Here is an 18922-nt window from a genome sequence, read left to right on the forward strand (position 1 = left end):
CAAGACAATGACCAGCTTAATCTAGAGGACTATTCAAAAATGTTCTGCAAATTTATCTCTTTCTAATGCTGCATTTCTGGTATCATTTTAATTAATGGTGTTAGAAATACTAAGATGATCTCTCTTCCTATATGAGAGCAGATTATATAGTAAATGTTGCTCCAGCTCCAAAATGATACTTTAGCTGGATCGTAGAACTCATTGAGTGTTAATATGTAAAATGATATCTTTTTATTTTAAAAAAAGAATTAATTATTTGTAGAAATTTTGACGTGGAAGAGAGACTAAGCAAGCAAAAAACAAAGGATCTCATTTAGCCATCACAATCTAAATTTGAGACTCAAAATTAGACACAATTATGCATGTGGCTGAAAGCTGCCTGTAGAAAGAAATGAATGGGAACACACAATTGGAAGCAAAGGAGCTGCAATTAGACCATGATCAATGCTCTAGGCTAAGAGAATATGAGCAAATTAAAAAGGGTTGCTCCAAATCAAACATTATTTTAGCAATATTATGACATTTTAATATCAATCTAACTATAACTATAAAGCTAATCTTCAAAATTAGAACTATTATAGTAACATTTACATTTCCAAGTATTTGGTGGCATCTTTCTCTTGACTGACCTTCTCTACAAAAATGCCCCAAATGATCTCTGATTTCAGTTTTAAGGACCCCACATCCATTAGACAGTTTTGCACATGTTTCATGAATCTACATTCTCATTTCAATGGATGAAATTCTACAATGGGATTATATGAATACACCTGCCCAAATAATAGATCAGGTGGGTTTTAGTCACTCTTCTGAATAGAACGGATGGGAAATATTTGAATAGTAAGTAATTTTAGTCCTCACATCCTAAAAAGTCAATTGGGTAAGCCTCTGTCCTCCTGTAAGGGATAACAAGATTGTCTGAAAGCATTTTACTTTTAAATACTTAAAAACTCAAATCAATAAATCTTCCATATTCTCCTAAATCACTGATACACTCCACTGACTTTCTTGTAAATATTATAGTCTATGATCCAAAATTATAATCTCTCACTTACAAATATCTCAACATTTTTATCTACTTTACAGGAGAAACATAAAAGTGGCTAGCTTCGTTCTAAGTAAGTGATGTCAAACCTCAAACAGATGTTAAATGGCAGCCCTAAAACACCTCCCTGGAAGCTGACTTCTAGCCTCTCAAAAATAAATTTTATTTATTTCTTCTCTCATTTTTTATCAACTTTTTATGTACCCTTTGTCCCTGCTACCAACAAAAAGCCATTGGTGGATGACATTGTATCATATTAAAAAGAAAACAGAAAGCATTAACGTTTTCTAGAACTTCTCTCTGAAAGTACACTATCTTAGATGGAAGTATGCTCATCCATAAGGAAGTAAATTTCTTCCTAAAAGCTGGTACTCTCACTTGTGCTTCAGACTAGGCATTTACTCTTTGGTGGTTCTCATTCCTTTAGGCATTTTCAACTTCACTTTTCTACTATGTCATTACCTTAAAATCACATATGTCTTGAAAGATTTCTCATTGTCTCCTTCTCTTCTAGTCACTTCCTAATTCCCTTCATATCAAAATGGTCTGAATATGATTATACTGCTATTCCAACTTCCTTCTCTCTCATTATCTTCCCAAATGTTTGTCATCTGGTTCACAGCTTCACAATGGCACTGAGTTGAATGGTCACTTTTTAGGTTTGATAGTATTTGACCTCTCGGCTCCATGCTTCACAGTTGACATTTGTCTTCATCTCCTTCTCAAATTAATCTCTGTGACTTTAGCTAATGTCATATTATCCTGGACTTATTTCCCTCTCAGTCACTGCTCTTTTTCCACTTTCCCAACTCTGTGTCCTCTTTGCTGACTCTAATGCTTGCAGTTTCTCAGAGCTTTGCTCTTGAACTCTCTCCACTTCTTTCTTTATTTTCTGTTCTTGGATAATTTCATCCTTGCTCATAGCTTAATATATCTTTGTCCTGGGATCACCCACATTTATACAGAGTGAGAGACCTTCCTCTAGAGCTCCAGATGTATCAAACTGCACCCAGGACATCACCACTAGAAAGCGTCTAGGGAACTTAAACTTTAAGGTAGTAGAAAAATTTTAAATGATTTTCACTTAAGTGTCATGCTAAATTTATTTAGTAATTATTAACTTCATAAAACACACCAATGGGTATTCCAAACACTTCTTCTACCCTAGTTAATCGAAAGTATGTCAATGATTAGTATCAGTGATATCTGTTCCCAAATAGGTTTGAGATTTAAGTGCACACTATAAAAACATAGAAATAGTAATACCAAAAAGCTATTATTTAATGAAAACTAAATTTAAACATTTGAAAAATTTTGATAAATGTGAGTTTCTAAAAACAAATTATCTAATGAATTATGAAGAAGAAAATGAATGAGAGAAACAAAAACTACACATATGTAGAAAAATTTAGAATTAAGATGTATTTTCTAGGATTTTTGCTTTTTCGAGATTGAGTCTTGCTCTATTGCCCAGGCTAGAGTGCAGTGGCATGATCTTGGTTTACTGCAAACCCTGCCTCCCAGGTTCAAGAGATTCTCCTGCCTCAGCCTTCTGAGTAGCTGAGATTACATGTGCCCGCCACTCTGCCTGGCTAATTTTTGTATTTTTAGTAGAGACAGTTTTCACCATCTTGGTCAGGCTGGTCTTGAACTTTTGACCTTGTGATCCACCTGGTTCAGCCTCCCAAAGTACCTGGATTTTTATTGTTGTTCAGATGTATACTGCACTCAGCCTGGGAAACAGCAAGACCCTGTCTCTAAAATACTCTCATTCTCTCTCTTTGTGCATTTGTGCATGTATGTATACTATATTATTTTTAATTCTATTATATACTATTATATATAATGTAAAATTTGTTATGTCTGTGGTTTATGGAAAAAAGAAAACAGAAATTTTATTATCAGACTCTACCTTTAAGAATGGACAAATTTTGTGCATATTTCTGTGTTTAAGTCAAAATAAATATTTAGGTGCAATATTGCAATGACATTTTTAATGGAGTGAATTTAATAAGTACAGACAGAAGACATTTTATTTTGATCTAATTAAATGTGCTTTGGGAATTTATTTTCTTAAAATCTTGCCAATATCAGGTGCAGATCTCATGGAATTTGGGTTCTAACAAGTCTAGTGTGGTCTAATTTTAAAACACCAATCTTATATCCAATTTAAATATTCTTCCCACTCCCCACTTTTTTTTTTTTTTTTCAGAAAAAGCCCAAACCTTAGTTGGAAACCTCACTGGGAAAAGAGGGCATGGTCTGTTCTTTCATTCTGCTTCATCTTTTTTTTTTTTTTCTCTCCTACAACGGGCTCCTCAATAATCACAACTGAGGGGAGGAATAGATAGGACTAAAAGGAGTTTTCTTAGGTTATATTGTTGTAATCTTGTTTAATGTCCTCTGTGTGGCAAGCTCTCACCTTTTAATTCTCAGAAATCATAAGGGAGAATTACTATGGAAGACCTCTGCAAGGATGCTTTCTGCAGCATTATCTGTTGTTGGTGATACAACACCCAACTAAACTAATTTATCTCCTGGTATACCCATAACAACTTCTTGCGGGAATCCCTTATTGCAACAAGATGGTACTTCTTTTGATAGATAGATAGATAGATAGATAGATAGATAGATAGATAGATAGATAGTAGATAGATAGATTTAGTACAAAACTCGTCAGGTATTTGATAAAATGTCCATCAGTTTTGGTATGTCGAATGTTTTTCTTATGATTCGACTGGAAATAGGGGTTTTGGAAAGGAGACCACAGAGGTGAAATGCAATTTATATCACATCATAACAAAGGTACATGCTATCGACATAACTGATCATTGATGATGTTAGTCTTAGTCACCTGGCTGAGGCAGTGTTTGTCAAGCTTCTCCTTTGCAAAGTTTCTCTTGTAGTTTCCACTCTATTTCCATAATGTATTTTTTGGAAGAAAGTCATTATGTGCAGCCTACATTTAAGGAGTAGGGATACAAATATAGAAATGTATGCAAAAATATGCAGCTCAGTGATTTACTACAAAGGAAATACTTTGTTACCACCACCCAGGTAAAAAGAGAAAATTGCTAGCATCCAAAAAGCCCACTCATTTTATCCTCCAATGGCTATCTGTTCCTTTTTCACAAGATAATTATTAACCTGACTTCAACAAAAATCGCTTTATGCTTCTCTTTCTATTTTACCATTCAAGCATGTATATCGAAACACTATAGTTTGGTTTTGACTGCCTTTTGTGAATCATAATTACACATCTTAGTAAACTTGTATCATAAAATAATTTTAGAATCACAGAAGAGTTGCAAAGATAGTATAGATAGTTGCTGTATAACCTGCAGCATTTCCCATGTTGTTTAGATGGTACATTGTGTGATATATTTATCACAACTAATGAACTAATTTTGATACATTATTATTAACTCAATGTTATATACTTCAGGTATATTTCTTTGGTTTTTACCTAATGTTCTCCTTTTGCTTTTCTATAACAGGATTCCTCTCAGGATAGCACATTCTATTTAATAATCCTGTCTCCTTAGGCTTCAATAGACTGTCACCCTTTCCCAGACTTTCCTTATTTTTGATAACCTTGACAGATTTCAGGAGTACTAGTCATGAATTTTATACACTGTTTATCTTAGTTTTGGTTTGTTAGATGTTTTTCTCATCATTAACCATCATTTGGGAAAGGAAGCCCACAAAGGAGAAGTGTTATTTTATAATATCTTATAAAGGGTACACACTATCAGCAGAAATTCTCACTGAAGATAGGCTTGGTAACCTAGCTGAAGTAGTTTCTTAGGTTTCTTTTCTGTAGAGTTACGGGTGTGTGCGTGCGTGTGTGTGTGTGTGTGTGTGTGTTTGTGTGTGTGTGTGTATTTGACATGGAGTATCATTCTGTTGCCCAGACTGGAGATTCCTGGGACATAAAATAGTCTGATGTTCAGAACATCAAATTTATTCATTTATTCATTTTTATTTTTTCTTCAACTTATATTTTAAGTTCTGCGGTACATGTGCAGGATGTGCAGGTTTGTTACACTGGTAAGCATGTGCTATATTGGTTTGCTGCACAGATCAACCCATCACCTAGGTATTAAGTCCAGCATCAATAAGCTATTCTTCCTGATGCTCTCCCTCCTTCATCCCATTCCCCTGACAGGCCCTAGTGTGTGTTGTTTCCCACCATGTGTCCATGTGTTCTCATCATTCATCTCCCACATGCTGTGTTTAATTTTATGTTCCTCTATTAGTTTGCTGAAGATTATGGCTTACAGATCCATTCGTGTCACTGCAAAAACATGATGTTGTTCCATTTTATGGCTGCATAGTATTCCATGGTGTATATGTACCACTTTTGTTTTCCAGTCCATCATTGATGGGCATTTGGGTTCATTCCATGTCCTTTCTATTGTGAATGTTGTTCCAATGAACATGTAAATGCATGTATCTTTATAACAGAATATAATATATTTATATTCTATGCAGTATATATCCAGTAATAGGATTACTGGGTCAAATGGTATTTCTGCTTCTTGATCTTTGAGCAATCGCCACACTGTCTTCCACACAGGTTGGAGTAATTTAGACTCCCACCAATAGTGTGAAAGGTTTCCTTCTTCTCCAGAACCTGACCAGAAAGTGTTGTTTTTTGACTTTTTAATAATCACCATTCTGACTGGCATGAGATGGTATCTCATTGTGGTTTTGATTTGAATGTACCTAATGATCAGTGATGTTGAACTTCTTTCCTATATTTCTTGGCCATGTGAATGTCTTCATTTGAGGTGTGTTTCCTCGTGTCCCTTGAACACATTTTAATGGAGTTATTTTTTTTTCTTGTACATTTTTTTTTCTTGAGACAGAGTCTCTGTCACCGAGACTGCAGTGGAGTGTCATGATCTTGGCTCACTGCAACCTCCACCTCCAAGGTTCAAGTGATTCTCCTGCCTCAGCCTCCCAAGTAGCTAAAAGCACATGTGCCTGCCACTATGCCTGGCTAATTTTCGTATTTGTTAGTAGAGGTGCAGTTTCACCACGTTTGCCAGTTTGCTTTCAAACTCCTGACCTCAAAGTGATCCGCCTGCCTTGGCCTCCCAAAATGCTGGGATTACACCCATGAGCCACAGCACCTAGTCTTTTCTTGTCAATTTGTGTAAGTTCCCTGTAGACTCTGAATATTAGACCTTTGTCTGGTAAATGAATCACAAAAATTCTCTTCTATTATGTAGTAACAAAATCTTTGCCCATGTCTATATTCTGAAAGGTCGTGCCTAGATTTCCTTCTAAAGATTTTATAATTTTGGGTTTTATATTTAAGTCCTTAATCCATCTCGAGTTAATTTTTGTATAAAGTGTAATAGTCTAGCAAGCAATCTGTTTATTTTACTAACTTTTTAAACAAAGTACCCCCTGGATTTGTTGATTTTTGAAAGAGATTTTTGTGACTCTATCTCTTTCAGTTCTGCTCTGATCTTGATCTTGTCTCCTGCTAGCTTTGGGGTTTGTTTGCTCTTGGTTCTGTAGTTGTTTTAGTTGTGATGACAGGTTGTGGACTTGAGATATTTCTAGCTTTTTGATGTGGGTATTTCATTTTATAAAATTTCCTATTAACACTGCTTTAGGTGCATCCCAGGCATGTTTTGTGTCTGTTCATTCTGATGATAGTTTATTGTGCTGTGCAGAAGCTCTTTAGTTTAATTACTTTTCATTAGTCAATTTATATTGTTGCAATTGTCTTTGTTGTTTTTAGCATAAAATCTTTGCCCATGTCTATTTCCTGAATGGCATTCCTAGATTTTCTTCTAGGGATTTTATAATTTGGAGTTTTACATTTAAGTCCTTAATCCATCCAGCTTGAGTTAATTTTTCTATAAGGTGTAAGGAAGGAGTTCAATTTTAATTTTCTGCATGTGGCTAGCCAGTTCTTCTAGCACCGTTTATTAAATAGGGAATCCCTTCCCCGTTGTTGTTGTCAGGTTTGTTGAAGATCAGATAATTTAGGTGTGCAGTCTTATTTCTGAGTTCTCTATTCTGTTCCATTTGTCTATCTGTCTGGTTTGTGCCAGTACTATGCAATTTTGGTTACTGTAGGCTTGTAGTATAGTTTGAAGTCAGGTAACATGATGCCTCCAGCTTTGTTTTTTGTGCTTAGGATTGTGTTGGCTATGTGGACTTCTTTTTTAATTCCGTATGAATTTTAAAATAGTTTTTTTTAATTCTGTGAAAAATGTCAATGGTAATTTAATGGAAATAACATTGAATCTATATACTACTTTAGGCAGTAAGGCCATTTTCACAATATTGATGCTCCCATTCCAAGACCATGGAGTATTTTTGCATTTTTTGTTTCCTCTCTAATTTTCTTGAGCAGTCATTTGTAGTGTTTCTTGAAGAGGTTCTTCACCTACTTGTTAGTGTATTCCGAAGTATTTTATTCTCTCTTTGTAACAATTGTGCATGGGCTTTCATTCATGATTTTGCTCTCTGCTTGCCTGTTGTTGGTATATAGGAATGCTAGTGATTTCTGCACATTGACATTGTATCCTGAGACTTTGCTGAAGTTGCTTATCAGCCTAAGAAATTTTGGGCTGAGACAATGTTGTTTCTAGATATAGGATCACATCATCTGCAAACAAAGATAATTTGACTTCATCTCTTTCTATTTGAATAGGCCTTATTTCTCTCTTGCCTAATTACCCTGGCCAGAACTTTCAATACTATGTTGAATATCAGTGGTGGGACAGGGCATTCTTGTTTTACACCACTTTTCAAGGATAACACTTGCAGCTTTTGACCATTCAATATGATATTGGCTGTGGGTTTGTCATATATGCCTCTTAAATGGTTTTTGTCTTTAGTTTTGTTCACATTACTGATAGCATTTATTAGTTTGTGTATGCCAAACCAACCTTGTATCCCAGGGTTGAAGCTGACTTGATTGTAGTGGATGCTTTTTGATGTGCTGTTGGATTCGGTTTGCCAGTATTTTATTGAGGATTTTTGCACTGGCGTTCATCAGGGATATTGACCTGAAGTTTTGCTGCATCTCTGCCAGTTTTTGGTATAGGATAATGCTGGCCTCATGAAATGAGTTAGGGAGAAGGTCATCCTTTTCAATTGTTTGGGATAGTTTCAGTAAAAATGGGACCAGCTATTCTTTGTACCTCTGGTAGAATTCAGCTGTAAGTCTGTCTGGTACTAGGCATTTTGTTTGGTTGGTAGGCTATTTACTACTGCTTCAATTTCAGAACCAATTATTGCTTCAATTTCTTTCTAGTTCTGTCTTGGGAGGGTGTATGTTTCCAGATATTTATCCGTTTCTTGTAGATTTTCTAGTTTATGTACATAAAGTGTTTATAGTGTTTGCTGATGGTTGTTTGTATTTCTGTGGGGTCAGTGCTGATATTCCCCTTTTCATTTCTGATTGTGTCTACTTGATTCTTCTCTCTTTCTTCATTATTAGCCCTGCAAGCTATTTATGTATTTCACTAACTTTTTAAACAAAATACCTCATGGATTTGTTGATTTTTTGAAGCTTTTTTTTTTTTTTTGTCTCTGTTTCCTTCAGTTCTGATCTCATCTTGGTCGTTCTTGTCTCCTGCTAGCTTTGGGGTTTGTTTGCTCTTGGTTCTCTAGTTGTCTTAGTTGTGATGATAGGTTGTCAACTTGAGATATTTCTAGCTTTTTGATGTGGACATTTTATGCTATAAATTTCCCAATTAACACTGCTTTAGGTGCATCACAGAGAATCTGGTATGTTGTCTGTTTATTCTTAATACTTTCAAAGAATTTCTTGATTTCTGCCTTAATTACTTATCCAGGGGTCATTCAGGATCAGGTTGTCCCATTTCCATATAGTTGTGTAGTTTTGAGTGAATATCTTAATCTTCAAAATTTTTTTATTGTAATTTAAGTTATGATAAATAACTTGGGATACATGGGTAGAACATGCAAATTGGTTACATAGGTATACCCATGCAATGGTGGTTTGTTGCACCCATCAACCTGTCATCTACATTAGGTATTTCTCCTAATACTATCCTTTCCCTCGCACCCCACCTCCCAGCAAACCCTGATGTGTGGTGTTCCCCTCCTTGTGTCCGTGCATTCTCCTTCTTCAACTCCCACTTATGAGTGAGAATGTGCAGTTTTTGGTTTTCTGTTATTTTGTTAGTTTGCTGAGAATGATAGCTTCCAACTTCATCCATGTCCCTGCAAGGGACATGAACTCATTCTTTTAATGGCTGCATAGTATTACATGGTGTATATGTGCCACATTTTTTTATCCAGTCTTTTATTGATGGGCATTTGGGTTGGTTCCAACTCTTTTCTATTATGAACAGTGCTGCAATAAATATATGTGTGTGTTTGTCTTTCTTTATAGTAGAATGATTTACAATCATTTGGGTATATACCCAGTAATGGGATTGCTGGGTCAAATGGTATTACTCTTTCTAGAGCGTTGAGGAATCGCCACACTGTCTTCCACAATGGTTGAACTAATTTACACTCCCACCAACAATGTAAAAGCGTTCCTATTTCTCCACACAGAAGAAATTTCTCTTTAGCTTCTATTGTTTCCTGACTTTTTAAAGATTGCCATTCTAACTGGCGTGTGATGATATATCATTGTGGTTTTGATTTGCATTTCTCTAATGACCAGTGATGATGAGCATTTTTTTCATGTTTGTTGGCCACATAAATGTCTTCTTTTGAGAAGTGTCTGTTCATATACTTCTCTAACTTTTTGACGGGATTGTTTGTTTCTTTCATGTAAATTTGTTTAAGTTCTTTTTGTAGGTTCTGGTTATTAGCCCTTTTCAGATAGATAGATTGCAAAAATTTTCTCCCATTCTGTAGTTTGCCTGTTCACTCTGATGATAGCTTCTTTCGCTGTGCAGCAGCTCTCTATTTTAATTAGATCCCAGTTGTCAATTTCGGCTTTTGTTGTCATGGTTTTTGGTGTTTTAGTCGTGAAGTCTTTGCCCATGCCTATGTCCTGAAAGGCATTGGCTTGGTTTTCTTCTAGGGATTTTATGATTTTTAACATAAAGTCTGTTGAATTTTATTTAAGGCCCTTTCTGCAGCTATTGATATAATTGTGGTTTTTGTCGTTGGTTCTGTTTATGTGATGGATTACATTTACTGATTTGAGTATGTTGGGCCAGCCTTACATCCTAGGGATGAAGCCAACTTGATGGTGGTGAATAAGCTCTTTGATGTGCTGCTGGATTCAGTTTGCCAGAATTTTATTGAGGACTTTTGCATCAATTTTCATCAGGGATATTGGCCTGAAGTTTTTGTTGTTGTTGTTGTTGTTGTGTGTCTGCTGGCTTTTGGAATCAGGATGATGGTGGCCTCATAAAATGAGTTAGGAAGAAGTCCCTCTTTTTATATTGTTATGGTATCAGCTTCTTTTTGTAACTCTGATAAAATTTGGCAGGTAATCCATCTGGTCCTGTGCTTTTTTTGGTAGGTAGCCTATTAATTACTGACTCAATTTCAGAACTTGTTATTTATCTATTCAGGAATTTGACTTCTTCCTGGTTTAGTCTTGGAAGGATATATGCGTCCAGGAATTTATCCATTTCTTCCAGATTTTCTAGTTTATTTGTGTAGAGGTGTTTATAGTATTCTCTGATGGTAGCTTGTATTTCTGTGGAATCAGTGGTGATATCCCCTTTATCATTTTTTACTGTGTCTATTTGATTTCGCTCTGTTTTCTTCTGTATTAGTCTGGTTAACGGTCTTATCTATTTTGCTGGTCTTAAAAGAAAAAACAGCTCCTGAATTTATTGTTGTTTTTTGTTTTGTTTGTAAGGGGTTTTTTTGTGTGTCTCTATCACCTTCAGTTCTGTTCTGATCTTAGTTATTTCTTGTCTTCTGCTAACTTTTGAATTTGTTTGCTCTTGCTTCTCTAGTTCTTTCAATCATGAGGTTAGGGTGTTGATTTCAGATCTTTCCCGCTTTCTCTTGTGGGCATTTAGTGCTTTAAATTTCCTTCTAAACGCTAATTTAGCTGTGTCCAAGAGATTCTGGTATGTTGTGTCTTTGTTCTCATTGGTTTCAAAGAATGTATTTATTTCTACCTTAATTTCATTGTTTATCCAGTAGTCATTCAGGAGCAGTTTCCATGTAGTTGTGTAGTTTTGAGTTAGTTTTTTAATCCTGAGTTCTAATTTGACTGCACTGTGGTCTGAGAGACTGTTATGATTTCCATTCTTTTGCATTTGCTGAGGAGTGTTTTACTTCAAATTATGTGGTTAATTTCAAAATAAGTGTGATGTGGTGCTGAAAAGAGTGTATATTCTGCTGATTTGGGGTGGAGAGTTCTGTAGATGTCTATTAGATTGGCCTGGTCAAGAGCTGAGTTCCTTGTTAATTTTCTGTCTTGTTGATCTGTCTAATATTGACAGTGGAGTGTCAAAGTCTCCCACTATTATTGCATGGGAGTCTAAGTCTCTTTGTAGGTCTCTAAGAACTTGCTTTATGAATCTGGGTGCTTCTATATTGAATGCATAGATATTTAGAATAGTTAGCTCTTCTTGTTGCATTTATCCCTTTATCATTATGTAATGCTCTTCTTTGTTTGTTTTGATCTTCATTGGTTTAAAGTCTGTTTTATTAGAAACTAGGATTGCAATCCCTGCTTATTTTTACTTTTCATTTGTTTGGTAAATCTTCCGCCATCCCTTTTTTTGATCCTATACATGTCTTTGCACTTGAGATGGGTCCCCTCAATACAGCACACCAAAGGGTCTTGACTCTATCCAATTTGCCAGTCTATGTCTTTTAATTCAGGAATTTACAGTGTTTACATGTAAGGGTAATATTGTTATGTGTAAATTGGATCCTGTCATTATGATGATAGCTCATTATTTTTCTCATTAGTCGATACAGTTTCTTCATAGTGTTGATTATCTTTACAAATTAGGTATGTTTTTGCAGTGACAGGTAATGGTTTTTCCTTTCAATGTTTAGTGTTTCCCTCAGGAGCTCTTGTAAGGCAGGCTTGGTAGTGACAAAATCTCTCAGCATTTGCTTGTCTTAAAGGATTTTATTTTTTCTTCACTTATGAAGCTTAGTTTGGCTAGATGTGAAATTCTGGGTCGAAAACACTGTTCTTTAAGAATGTTGAATATTGGTCCCCACTCTCTTCTGGCTTGTAGGGTTTCTGCCAAGGGATCTGCTGTTAGTCTGATGGGCTTTCCTTTGTGGATAACCTGATCTTTCTCTCTGGCTGGCTTTAAGGTTTTTTTCCTTCATTTCAACCTTGGTGAATCTGATGATCATGTGTCTTGGGGTTGCTCTTCTCGAGGAGCATCTTTGTGTAGTTCTCTGTATTTCCAGAATTTGAATGTGGCCTGTCTTGCTAGGTTGGGAAGTTCTCCAGCATAATATTGTGAAAAGTGTTTTCTAACTTGGTTCCATTCTTCTTGTCACTTTGAGGTACACCAATCAATCATAGGTTTTGTCTTTTAATATATTTCCATATTTTTTGGAGGATTTGTTTGTTCATTTTTGTTCTTTTTCTCTAATATATCCTTTCTTCTACTTGATTGATTCAGCTATTGATACTTGTGTATGCTTCACAAAGTTCTCATGCTGTGTTTTTCAGCTCCATCAGATCATTTATGTTCTCCTCTACACTGATTATTTTAGTTAGCAATTCATCTGATCTTTTTTTCAAGGTTCTTAGCTTCCTTGCATTGGATTAGAACATGCTCATTTAGCTCGGAGTAGTTTGTTATTACCCACCTTTTGAAGCCTACTTCTGTCAATTTGTCAAACTCATTCTCCATCCAGTTTTGTTCCCTTGCTGGCAAGGAGTTTTAATCTTTTGGAGGAGATGACGTGTTCTAGTTCTTGGAATTTTCAGCCTTTTTGTGCTGGGTTTTCTCATCTTCGTGGATTTACCTACATTTTGTCTTTGATGTTGGTGACGTTTGAATGGGATTTCTGTGTGGATGTCCTTTTTGTTGACGTTAATGCTATTCCTTGCTGTTTGTTAGTTTTCTTTCTAACAGTCAGGCCCCTCTGCTGCAGGTCTGTTTGAGTTTGCTGGAGGTCCATTCCAGACCCTACTTGCCTGGGTATCACCAGAGGAGGCTGCGGTACAGCAAAGATTGCTACCTATTCCTTCCTCTGGAAACTTCATCCTAGAGAGGCACCCTCCAGATGCCAGCTGGAGCTCCTCTGTTTAAGGTTTCTGTTGACCCCTGCTTGGAGACATCTCTAAGTCAGGAGGCATGGGAATCATGGAACCACTTGAGGTGGCAGACTGTCCCTTAGCAGAGCTCATGCACTGTAGGAGATCTGCTCTCTTCAGAGCCAGTAGGCAGGAATGCTTAAGTCTGCTGAAGCTGTGCCCACAGCTGCCCCTTCCTCCAGGTGCTCTGTTCCAGGGAGATGGGAGTTTTATCTATAAGCCCCTGACTGGGGCTGCTGCCTTTCTTTCAGAGATGCCATTCCCAGAAAGGAGGACTTAAGAGAGGCAGTCTGGCTACAGCAGCTTTTGAGTTTCTTAATCTTTAGTTGTCATGTTATTATTCTGTGCTCTGAGAGACTGTTGGTTATAATTTCAATTCTTTGGCATTTGCTGCAGTTTTACTTCAGATTATGTGAATTTGAGAGTAAGAGCTATGTGGCAAGGCAAAGAATGTATATTCTGTTGTTTCTTGTTCAAGTGTTCTGTAAACACCTATCAGGTCCACTTGGTCCAGAGCTGAGTTAAGGTCCTAACTGTCTTTGTTAATTTTCTGTCTTAATGATCTGTTTAATATTGTCAGTGGAGTGTTAAAATCTCCAACCATTATTGTGTGGGAGTCTAAGTCTCTGTACATTTCTAAGAACTTGCTTTATGAATCTGGGTGCTCCTGTATTGGGTGAATATTTATTTAGGATAGTTAGCTCTTGTTGAATTGAACACTGTACCATTAACTAATGCTCTTTTTTGTCTTTTTTGGTCTTTGTTGGTTTAAAGTCCGTTTTGTCAGAAACTAGGATTGTGATCCCTGCTTTTTTCTGTTTTCCATTTGCTTGGTAAATTTTCCTCTATCCCTTTATTTTGAGCCTATGTGTGTATTTGCATGTGAGACAGGTGTCTTGAAGACAGAATATCAATGGCAATTGACTCTTTATCCAGCTTGTGATTCTGTATCTTTTAATTGTGGCATTTAGCCCATTTAGATTTAATGGTAGTATTAATATGTGTGAATTTGATCCTGTCATCATGATTCTAGCTGGCTGTTTTGCAGACTTATTTATGTGGTTGCTTCATGGTGTCACTGGTCTGTTTTAAATGGTGTGCTTTTGTATTGACTGGTAACAGTTTTTCCTTTCCATATTTAGTGCTTCCTCCAGGAGCTCGCTCAAGGCAAGGCTGGTGGTCACGAATTCCCTCAGGATTTGCTTGACTGAAAAGGATCTTATTTCTCCTTCACTTATGAATGTTAGTTTGCCAGAAATGAAATTCCAGGTTGGAAATTCTTTTCTTTAAGAATGTTGAATATTGACCTCCAATCTCGTCTGGCTTGTAGAGATTCTGCTGAGAGGTTCACTCTTAAGTCTAATTGGTTTCCCTTTGTAGGTGACCTAGACTTTCCTCTCTGGATGCCCTTAACAATTTTTCTTTCATTTCAACCTTGAAGAATCTGATGATAGTGTCTTGGGATTGATCTTCTCATGAGCATTTTACTGGGTTTCTCTGGGTTTCCTGAATTTAAATGTTAGCCTGTCTTGCTAGGTTGAGGAAGTTCTTCAGGATGATATCCTGAAGCATGTTCAACTTGGTTCTGTGCTCCCCATCTCTTTCAGGTATCCCAATCAGTTACCCCAACACAGGTTCAATGTTGTTACATAATCCTATATCTCTCAGACATTTTGTTCATTCCTTCCATTATATTTTATACATTCTTGTCTAGGCAGACAAGAATCTTATTTCAGAAAGACAGTCTTCAATCTCTGAGTTTCATTCCTCCACTTGTTTTATTCTGCTATTGATACTTGTAATTGCATTGTGAAGTCCTCATGCTATATTTTTCAGCTCCATCAGGTCAGTTATGTTCCTCTCTAAACTGTGCATTCTGGTTATAAGCTCCTGTATTGTTTTATCATGATTCTTAGTTTATTTGCATTGGGTTAGAACATGCTTCTTTAGCTCAGCAAAGGACATTATTACCAATCTTCTGAAGTCTAGTTCAGTTGTTTGCCCTTCCTAGAGAAGTGTTGTGGTCACTGGAGAAAAAGGGACACTTTTCTTTTTTGAGTCTTCAGCATTTTTGCATTGATTCTTATCTTTGTGGGCTTATTTACCTTCCATCTTTGAGGGTGCTGACCTTTGACTGTGCTTTTTGAAGCATCTTTTTGTTGATGTTGTTGTTGCTTTCTGTTTTTCAATTATTATTACTTAATTAATTTTTTAACAGTCATACCACTCTTCCATAGGGCTGTGGAGGTTTTCTTGGGATTTACTCCAGACCCTAGTCTACTGGGTCCTATAGGAGGTGTCTAGACACCTTTATCGGGAGGTCTCACCCAGCTAGGAAGAAGGGGATCAGGGACTTGCTTAAAGAAGTGTTCTGACTGACCCTAGCAGAGCAGGTGCACTGCACTGGGGAGTGGCCCCATTGTCCAGGCTGCCCAGGCTATTCAGAGCCATCAGGCTGGAAAGGCTATGTTAGCTGAACTACAGAGACAGCAGTCACCCCTTCCCTTGAGACTCCGTCACAGAGAGAGATCAGAGTTCTGTCTGTATAACCCTGGCTATGATTGCTGTATTTTCCCACAGGGAGGTCCCCCTTGAGGAGGGATAGATTGGGGTCCCCCTTAAGGAAGAATTTGACCATGATCTGGCATAGCAATTGTTCTGTGTTGTGGGGAACTCCTGCCAGTCTGGACTGCCCAGACTCCCTGGTGCTGGTAGGCTACAACAGCCAACTCCAGCCTACTTTAAATTTTACATGGAGCCAAGAAAGAGCCCATATAGCAAAGACAATCCAAAGCAAAAAGAACAAAGCTGGAGGCATTATACCACCTGACTTCAAATTATACTACAAGGCTATAGTAACCAAAACAGCATGCTACTGATACCAAAACAGACATATAGACCAATGGAACAGAGTAGAGACCTCAGAAACACCATCACAGATCTACAACAATTTTATCTTCAACAAACCTAACAAAAACAAGGAACAAGCAATGGGGAAAGGATTCCCTATTTAATAAATGGTACTAGGAAAACTGGCTAGCTATATGGAGAAAACTGAAACTGGACCCCTTCCTTCCACCTGATACAAAAATTACTCAAGATGGATTAAACTTAAATGTAAAACCCCAAACCATAAAAACCTTAGAAGGAAACCTAGGCAATACTATTTATGACATAGGCATGAGCAAAGATTTCTTGATCACCTGCAGAAATGGCAGCTGCCCCTTTCCCCCAGAAACTCAGTCTGTCTCTGGCAGTCTCCAGTAAGCTGCCACTGGTGGGCTGGAATTCCAAGCCAGTGAGTCTTAATTTGTGAGGTGCCATGGAAGTTGGGCTGCTTGGCTCCCTTCCTAGGGAAATTCATGGATGGATCTCCTGCCTCACTGAAATTCCTGAAACCATAGAATGCAAAACTCCAGGGTCTCTGTAACTTTTTAAGTAGCCACTTCACTGAGACTCTGCACAGCTCTGTGCTGAAGCCCCTGAAGTACCCAAGGTGTGGTTTCCTCATCAGGGTCGCAAAATTACTCACAGCCTCCCTTGTCTGGGGTTGGGGGCTCCCCTGGCTCTAAGTCATTTCTGGGTGGGCCAAACCCCACACTGCTTTTTCTTGCTTTCTGTGTGTTGAGTCATTTGCCAAGTCAGTGCAGTGCAAGAGCCTGGATACCTCAGTTAAGGTGCAGAATTCACTCACCTGTTTTCATTCCTCTCCTTCAGAGCTGTGGACTGCAGCTGCTTCTAATAGACCATCTTGGCCTGCTCCCAATCCAGTCTCAGTCTTGACAATTTCTGTACAACAAATTTTACCCATGCACATTTATCAGCCCTGCACTCTGTCACTTGACCATGCCCAAGAAAGGTATGCTATGTGATGGAGATCCGAAGGTAGGCCTTGTAGTGCACACAACTTCACGAGCAAAGACATATTCTTAGATACTGAAACTTTTTGATTTCCATCTTAAATGCCTTGGCTGGGCCACCGTCTCTTCATTTCAGTGTTGCGTGCAACAGGCACAGGGCTTCTTGGGCTGTGAAAGGAGATTCAGCAGAAAGGAAGATCCCTACCAGAACATTCTAAAGTGGCCTTACTGCCTTGCTGCCTCCAGCATCCGAGGAGAATGTGGAGAGGTGGAGCCTGGTCTTTTTTCTTCTCCTGCCCTGGGCAGAGCAGAAGAGTGCAAAAATGCTGGAGGAGGGTGAAATCTCAATTTTATGTTATAAAATTATAATTTTGTGTCTTTGTATCTCCATATTTTTGCTGTATTTTCTTTTTCAGTAATTTTGAAATTTTGGCAACAGGTATATGTCATCGTTTTTGTTATTTTGTTTCCCTGGTAATTAGAGGGTTTTATCAATTTTTCATATGTACATTCACTCTTTGGATATCCTGTTTCCCTGGGTTGTGTATCTCTCTTTGTGGATTTGAAGAAATTGAAAACAGATACTCAGAATACAGTTCTTTTTTTAATTTATATTAGAAATATGTTTTCTCTCTCTGTTTTCCTATTTCTTATTTTCTGGTGCAAACTCTTAATTTCTTTAGTTAATACTATCTAGCTCTTTCTTTTTATTTCCTTTTGTTTTCTTACTTATGGAATAGTTTTCTGTTCTCAGATCATACATATATTTCAGTATTATTTTCTTAGACTTTATCTCTTGCCCTTTCATATCTATATCTATAATACAACTAGAATACATTTCTGTATATGGTTTGACCTAGAGGTCAAGATTCACCTCTTTTCATGTGAAAATCTAATTACTTCAGCACAATTTATTGCAAAGCCCGTTACTTCTTCCTCTTCTGTATTGCCACTTGTTTTATTAAATATAAAGTTTATAGATATGAATTTTCTTCTGAGGGCTTTATATTTTATTATGTCACTTTTCTATATTTTGACAAATCTCTATTAATTTATTTATTGAAAAATTTAAATAAATCTTGATTTAGTAGAGAAAGTTCACCAACCTCAAGTACCTATTTAAGGTGTGCTTTAGTTATTCTTGCACTACTATATTTTACATTTTTCTTGAGCAAACAACAAAACAAATGAAAACCAAATTGGGCTTGTGTTGGAAGAACTCGGAAGTAGTAGATTGGACTAAGGAAATTTCACACTTAGGCTTCTCTCAATTAATAAACATGGTGTAAATCCTATTTATTTAAGGCTTCCTTAATTTCTGTCAAAATATAATTTTTCTACTGAAGAAATTTTCCACAACTTTCATTACACTTTCACATAGATATTGATTCATTCTGTGCCCTTGTATATAGCATCATAAAAATTCATTTCTTCTACCCAGTTGCTAGTACTGAAATGTGATTTTAAAAATATTGAGTTTAAATGCAGCAACATTGCTAAAATGATTTATTGATTCTAATAAATATATCTGTAATTATTTGGATTTTCTAATTTTCCAGCAGTTCCCTTTTCTTTAAACATATAATATTTTTACTTTTTTTCAGTTTTAATACTGTTCATTTATATCTTGTTTTATTGCATTTGTATAATGTTAATACAAAAAGTGACAGTAGTAATTTTCTTTTTTCTGATTTTAAATGGAATGATTTAAACATTTCAACATTTACTGTGATATTCTGTGGAGATTTTCTTGATAGTCTTTATCAGAATAATAATGATACCATCTATACCTAACTTGTT

This window comes from Callithrix jacchus, chromosome 4 (assembly GCF_049354715.1).
Source record: "Callithrix jacchus isolate 240 chromosome 4, calJac240_pri, whole genome shotgun sequence".
Lineage (NCBI taxonomy): Eukaryota > Metazoa > Chordata > Mammalia > Primates > Cebidae > Callithrix > Callithrix jacchus.